The sequence below is a fragment of the Halyomorpha halys genome, unplaced genomic scaffold, assembly GCF_000696795.3.
Source record: "Halyomorpha halys isolate HHAL.00 unplaced genomic scaffold, Hhal_1.1 Scaffold147.1, whole genome shotgun sequence".
Taxonomy (NCBI): domain Eukaryota; kingdom Metazoa; phylum Arthropoda; class Insecta; order Hemiptera; family Pentatomidae; genus Halyomorpha; species Halyomorpha halys.
The window spans coordinates 1,308,667-1,316,700 of record NW_027116131.1 but is presented as its reverse complement, the minus strand read 5'-3'; the positions used below and the strand labels follow the sequence as shown (position 1 = coordinate 1,316,700).

The following is an 8,034-nucleotide window of genomic DNA, read 5'->3' as shown; positions in this document are numbered from 1 at the left end:
AACTTCCCCTATAAACAAACTTAGAAATTGTATGTAAGAATTAAAAATGACAATAAAGTAGTATGTATTATTTCTGCAGTCCTGTGAGTTTGTTCTCTGCCCCTTTTCTTCTTTTTTTTTTAGTTGACGGAGTTAGCCTCACTTAAGTTATAAATATATATAAACTAAATTATAACAAAATAATAAATAAAATAGAAAGTAAAAATAATAATAATAAAGGAAAAAAAGAGAAAAAAGTAGAAAAACAATTCGTTATAAACCCTAATATAAATTAAACCTATTCCAGAATATTTTAAAACAAAATACTTCAGCTAGGATTTCGGATGTATATTAATAGTAGACTATAAACAATACAACCTAATTTGGGCAAAAATTAGTTAGAATAAAACTACTGACTAACATGGGAACAATGGATATCAATGGTTTACTTCTAAGTTGTGCTAAGAACATTTCCTCTAACTTAATGAAAAATAAAACTAAAGGTTCTCTCTTTTAGGAAAACTATTACTATTTAATTGTTTTTTGGAGGAATATCAGGAAGACCCTGTCAGAATATCATTTGGTGAAACCCAAACCTTTCATAGTTAGACTTGGGTTTGATCTTCGATCTGGTTATTTCGACAAAAATATTTTTCCAAACAAAAAAATATATCATTGAACTTTTCTTTCAATTATTTTTTTACTGATCAGATCTGAGTATAAATTCTGAATCTGGTCAGTCTAAAAATTAATTTAATGTAATTTCCCTAACAGAGAGAAGTAAGCCATCGATATAAAAGCATTAGAATAGAAAATATTATATAAAAAAAAAAAACAAGAAAAATTTAAATATTAATTAAACTATTGTAATCCTTTCAAAGCCGAAATAATTGTTTTTATTATATTATGAAATGTTGTATATGTGTCTATTAAATAAAAACAAAATATGTTTTAAATGATTTGTCATTAATCTAGTTAAACTAGGTTTATTTATATAGCAGTTACTATTTTGGGTGTATCCAAGAATACTCACTAATAAATTATCTTTCAAATCTATCCAGATAGTGATATATTCAAACAAAGTTAAATCAAATTTTTACTCTATAATTATTATTATAAAGAATGAATTATAAATTTGTCTAGTCGAAACAATAATTGAAAAGTTGTAATTTTCCTAAAAGAAGAAACTTTTAATTGTATTTTTTGTAAAGTTAGTCGAAATTTACATAGCACCCAGTAAGTAAGCCTTTGATATGCATTGTTCCCATGTCAATGTCAGCAAGTAGTTTTATCCCAATTAATTTTTTCACAAATTTGCTCGCATTTTGTAGAGTCCACCATTGATAGATTAATGAAAAAATTTTAAATGACAGATCGTTTACGAGAAAATTTTAGGAGGCATTTTTTTCGCTTTCAAATCTGAATATCACCATTGGTCAAATCAAGAGTTGACACCATTACTTCTGGAGTTGTGCCTGTTCAAACAATCAGAATGGTCGTCCCCCCTTACCCCCCCCCTGTCCTCTGAAGTGGTTTGTTACTTGTTGATTACAGTTGAGCGATCATAGCTGTGACTCCCATGGCATTCCTAATTAGCGGAAGGCGTAGTGTAGCTGTTTCAGGAAGACATCGCTGATGTGTAAACATCGCCTCTCTCGAAGAGCTAAATATTCTAGTGTGTCGGTAAATAGTTAATTCGTCTGTAATCAAGTTTTTTTTTCAATTATATAGAATAGTGTTATTTTTTTAAAAAACAATCAGTTAATCTTTTTTATCAAATATAAACTTAACACCTGACTATATGAGATTATAGAATCGATTGTAATGCACTAAACAAATCGATTTCTTCAGGGATATTATTCCACATTATAGCTCTATTATGTTTAAGAACAAATGTAGTTATCTTTGAGTCGCTAAAAATTATCTTTTTAAAACTTTCCGTTTTGTTAGAATATCATTTCTTTGATATAATTTCTGTTTAAATTGCTTTCTTCAGGGTTACGCAACCTGATGAATGAGGAAATGTCAGAGGCCTCACCAGTGACTGCTGAAGAGATTTCAACCACAGATGAGTATGGATTTCTCCGTCGAAACCGCATGACTGACATGCAATACCGAAGGATTTTTATCGAAACTAGTAGAAATAATAGTTGATGACTGTACTTTAGTTAATAATATTATGGGCAATAATATCATCGGTCAAAACGTAATGGGTTCGATTCGATCCACCTGAGTACTTGCGATTCCGAATTATATATACTTTTTTTCACCTGCCACTTCATTACGCAATCCTTTACATACAATACAACTCATTAACTTAAGTATATATTATAATTATCACCAACCCTAAATATTTAAATTTCAAAAATCGCGTATAATAAAATATTCACTACAGGAGAAACGATAAAAGAATATCGTAAAAAAGATTTCCGACTATATAAATGATAGAAAAGGTATCATTTTGTTCAAGTACTGATAGTTCTCTTTGCGCTAAACACAAAATAAGATTTTTGATGAACTTGATCTGTGATTTTTTTTATAAATAATATATTAAAGTTGTTATTTATATAAGAGGTAATTTATACAAATTAAGTCGTTCTAGATCAAAACGATACCGAAAAGAGGAAAAGGGTTGACACACAACGTCTGATGGCAACTTCGATACTGAACTTCGTTTTAGGAGCACCTCAAATTTGACCTGTCAGCTGATATCGCACTCAGGCCTTAACTTATATGTATATATATTTTTAATGAATGAGAGAACTATATTGAGACGATGTTTCAAAATTTTATTGTTTGTATAGTCATACCAATTGTCTATTACAGTATATTCTACATTGCTGTTACACCACCAATTCTAGATTTGTGCCACAACAAAATAATATGACATGATTTAGCAAAAAATAAAATTGGGAAACGTCGTAGTGATAAATAATTTCAATTTATATAATAGACCCTGATGCAATACCTGAGCTACATAAAGAAATAAACCAGCTGCATATTTCCTTTGCTCCAGAACTGATGAAATATAGTCAGTATTTGACACCCTCTGTAGTATATACCAGGTATCTCTTTGTAAAGTATTAGAGGTATTCAATTTTAATTGACCTTAGATTTATGATTGGAGAAGTTGGTCGGGGGGTGCGGTCAGCAAAGAACAACATAAATAAACAAAAACATATGATTATTTATTTTATCCCGACGTTTCGACCTGAGTTTCAGGTCTTCATCAGGGCTATAGAACAAAAGAGATAACAACAACACTTAGAGAAACATACAATTGAAAAGGAATGGTATACAAACAAATTTAGAATTATACAAAATATTGAATTAAATCATAATTGATAAAAAATTGATAACTAATAATTGAATAGTACAAAATTTTAATTGATTGATATGTCACGGGTCATCCTGGGGTGACTTGTTACTTGGTGCCAAACTTTTTTAATTTCATTTTTGAATTTAACGTAACTTCTAATTTGGAAAACGTTATAATTATTATTACCATTCCCTATCATAAGTTTACTATCAGAGAACTAACCAAATTGGGTCAGTATTCATCTCATATGTACAATTCACGAAAAGGGTAAAACAAATACTAAATATAGAACTGATACTAAGAGGAAAATCAACAGGAGTATGATAGATGATTATCCATTTAGCTGGACCTTGTTACATCAACAGGAAACTTACTGGAAATAATTGGATTGTTCTCATCAGTTCTGAAATGATGAAATTACAGCTGAGTTGTGCATATTATTCTGACCCACGTAACAGGTGATTTCGTACGTTTCACCATTATGCACGCTACGTTAACTTTATTCGAAAATTAATTATTTTTGCCGCACAATCTGTTGTAATCAATTACTGGTAAAGCTGTATAATTATCGATAAGGATAATTTTTATTATTATTAATATCCTAAATAAAATGTTAGCTTCATTGGTTACTAATAAAATATAAATAAATTAACAATATATAGATACTCTTCTAAAATTGGGTATTTTGTGACCAACGTTTCTAATGCAGTTAGTACCAATGTTTTTTCCTCCTGGTCAGTTTTTATTACCTAATATATCCTTCAGCTATAACTTCATTAATTTTAATATCTCTTAATTATAAAAGATCATTGTTTTAAACGTGCAGTGATATTTCTGTTGCTGTAAAATCTTTTTTTATCATCGTAGTCATTAAAGGGTTATTTTAATATTTTTTTTTCAATATGTATTCTATAAAAATTTAGCATTGAATAGCAGAATTTAAATTTTATTAAACTGTTACAATTTTACCATACTTCTGTAAAATACAAATTTTAAAATTTCAAAGGTAATATATGTTTAAATAAAATAAATTTTGTCAAATTTTAAAATTTATATTTCAAAACAATTTATATTTCCTTATAAGTCCGACGTTTCGGGCTATTCGGCCCTTCTTCAGAACAATATATCACAAACAGTTTTTATTATACACATGATTTTTATCAATTTTAAACAAATGTCAATAATAAACTATCATTCCTTAAATACAATTTTAGAAACTCATCAACTTTCAAAAACTTTATATAGTCTCTTCTGCCCAGGTCATTAATTTTACTCCACGATTTTGTCGAATTACCTATTTTGTCAATACTTCATATAAAATTAAATATTAAAACTTTTAATCATAGTTAAATTTCACTATTATAATTTATTACAAGAATATTCGTAACCTTCCCCACATTCAATTTATTTATTACAACTATATTTTCGTTAAGTTCCCTATTAAATGATTAAAAGTACTACAATTTTTGAAATTGAAATGAGTCCATCTGTTTAATGTATGGCTCATTTGGAAAATTACTACTACCGTGATGTTCAAGGAATTATTTCAACTCTAAAAAAGATATTTTTTAATCTAATTTAAAAGAACCTTAATTTCATTACTTAATCTCACTGTCTTCTTTCATTAAAATAGCCTTTTGAGCCACTAGTAGGTAATACGTAAATTAAGGAATTTTGTAATATATTTTAAGAAAGATAATTTTCTTATTTCGATGATGGTAAATAAAATTGAAGAAATAATTTTCAAGTACAGATAGATACACTAGTGTAGAATGTGTCAATAGGTAAATTAACTGTGCATTATTTTTTTTTATTTCTATAATGGTGAAGAAAGTTGAAGACATCATTTTTAAGTGTTTTAAGTTTTTTTATCCCACCATGAATTATAGAAGTCCATGAGACTTATATAAATTCCATTAATCTTTCAGTACATAAGCAGGAATCCAGGATGAAGTTTTCATAAAGTTATATCTGAAAGTATTGCGTTGGGCAAAGTTGACATTTTCAAAACTTGCAAATAAGAAACTTTAGCAGTTTTAATAGTTTTGACCTTTAGAAACTCTGATAAGACATCTTAAGACGATCTTATGATGAAGTAATTTCTTATAGTGAGAAATTAATTAGTTATTATATCAATTATAATTGTGGCGAGAAAGAATTAGTATTTCCAATGAGGTGTAGATAGTTGACCGTAGATTAATGATTGGAGAAGTTTGTCGGGGGGTGCGGTCAGCAAAGAACAACATAAATAAATAAATATGGTTTTGTTTATTTATGTTGTTCTTTGCTGACCGCACCCCCCGACAAACTTCTCCAATAATTAGTATTTCCATCCTTCTCGAACATCGCGTCTTAAGGTCCTTATAGCTGAGACAAATAAATTAAACCTGCGTTTCATAAGATAGTTTTGGTAACCTCAAAACCCAACATAAGGAAATCGAGTAATTTAGTTTGATATAACTCCATATGGTCGATGAATACGTCAGGCAGAGAAAATAAAACGATTCATATTGCGCTGTAGAGAGAGAGAGAGAAAGAGAATTCGAGCTAAAAATTATCAAAACTGAACATTATGTCTGATCATACTTGCCGAAAAGCCAAGTTGAAATATGAAATTAATATGCCAATAGATAAGCAGCTAAAGATAAATCTGATGGTTTCAACGAATGCCCAAATGATTTATAGGGCAAAAAATCAAGATATTGGACCACCGTGAAAACGTTGCGAGCACTACCAAAACCAGAGTTTACACACAGACATCGATTTTGTGCGAAATCCAATTGCAAAGATTGTTTGTTTCCTGGTTCAGGCACATTCAAGGTCAAAGAGAATCATAAACCGATTTTTTTATATTTTATGTAGAGATATAGATACAATATTAAACTTCTATTAGCGTATACAAAAGATGTATGCAAATGATCGAATTTGTCTACGTACTCTATTTAAGTTGTTTTCAATTAAATGTAATTGCTTAATACTACAGGTCACATAAAAGAACAGATAAATTTTCTACGGAGCACCAATGCTGACCAACATAGCACCTTCAAGAGGTTCCAACAGTTTCAGAGCAGTACTGAGGCGTATAGTGAGACATACTTCATTTCAAAGAACAAATACGGACCACATACATACAACATTCGAACTACCGACTATGACAAAATTTATATCGAGGAGACACATTTAATTTTTTGACAGCCTTCAGTACTATTCAAATCCATTATTTAGGAGACTGACACAGGACGGCCACAAAGGTGGCAGACAAACACAGACAGACTCAGACTCGACTGAGTACAAGTAACTAACTTATTTGAATCAATAAACTTGGTGAACCCCATCACCATCAGACTAACACAAAATACAGACTACCCCTTTCCCAATGATCAAATGTCCACAGCCCACTCTTCAAATGCATTATCAATGCAGAACTTGGGAAGGAACCAACCTTTGGTGGTACTTCAAGCATTTTTAAATTAGAAGGTCCCGTGGCTATCTTCTTTTCAGACGCCTCGGAGGATTATCAGGGATTGTTAAGGATGAAAGATTAAGAACTAATAGGTTAGGATGGTTAAGGAGTTTGGAATGAAAATACGCATGTCTGTTTTGGGCCAAATCTGCAGCGAAAGGGATGTTAAGGTCTTTGTGAATGAGTTTATTTGTAACATAATAAGGAGCATCAAGGATTTTGGATTGTAAGGATTGGATGCGGGAGGAATTTGATGGTTTGGTGGAGCCCCAGAGCTCAATTCCATATGTCCAAATTGGTCTGATTATCGTAGTGTATACTAATTTTTTGTAGTGAATGTGTAGTTTAGAGCGTTTGTCAAGTAAGTGATGTAGCAATCGGAATCTACGAGCAGTTTCTTGTTTCAGTTTTGTATGTGGATTCCAAGTAAGTTTCTTGTCGTTTCAGTCTTGTGTGTGGATTCCAACTAAGTCTCTTGTCGTTTCAGTCTTGTATGTGGATTTCAAGTCAGTTTCTTGCCAAGATGGAGTCCTAAGTATCGAATCTGTTCAACAGGTGTTAGTGGAGTATTTAGAAAGGATACAGTAGGACAGGAGGGTAGAGGTTTACGACGGAGAGTAAAGGTGATCTGGTGGCATTTGTCAGGATTTATTTTGGTTCTCCAGTTTTGACACAATTCTTCAATAGATGTTATGTGTGTCTGTAGTGTTTATGATACATTAGTTGGGTCGTTGTTTTCAGACAGTATATATGTGTCATCAGCGTATGTTGTTAGGGCTGTGTTAGGGTGGGTTGGGATGTCAACTGTATAAACCGTATAAAGAATGGGACCTAATATACTACCTTGAGGAACACCGGCGGTCTGAGAAAAGAGAGATGATCCATGGGCCTTAAAAGAAAAAAAAATATTTTATAGTAGGCATGTTCTATCCCCATGTATATATTATTAATGTTTTTAGGATGGTACCAGAAATCATATATTATTTCTCGTCCAAAATCGTCGTGAACCAGGAAACCATCATCATTGGTCAAATAAAATTCATACATAATAAAATATAACACAAATCAAAAATGTTCTGCAACTATTTCCTTCACATTATGCAATATACCAATGTTGTCTAATATATTATACATTAGACCAAAGACAATGGAATTATTCTAATGAATAATTGTAGTTTCAGTTATTCCCTGAACGTTTGCAGCACCCATAAGCAAAATGTTAAATTTTTCGGATACTTAAGGAAATATTTGTAGAATATATTTTATTTTCGTT

At 30.7% G+C, this 8,034-nt stretch overlaps 1 protein-coding gene across 2 annotated transcripts in view; it reads right to left on the bottom strand.

Annotated features, from left to right (window-relative positions):
• Nucleotides 1-8,034, bottom strand: part of LOC106678594 (protein eva-1) — a 124,641-nt gene that overhangs the window by 41,315 nt on the left and 75,292 nt on the right. The window lies entirely within an intron of this gene.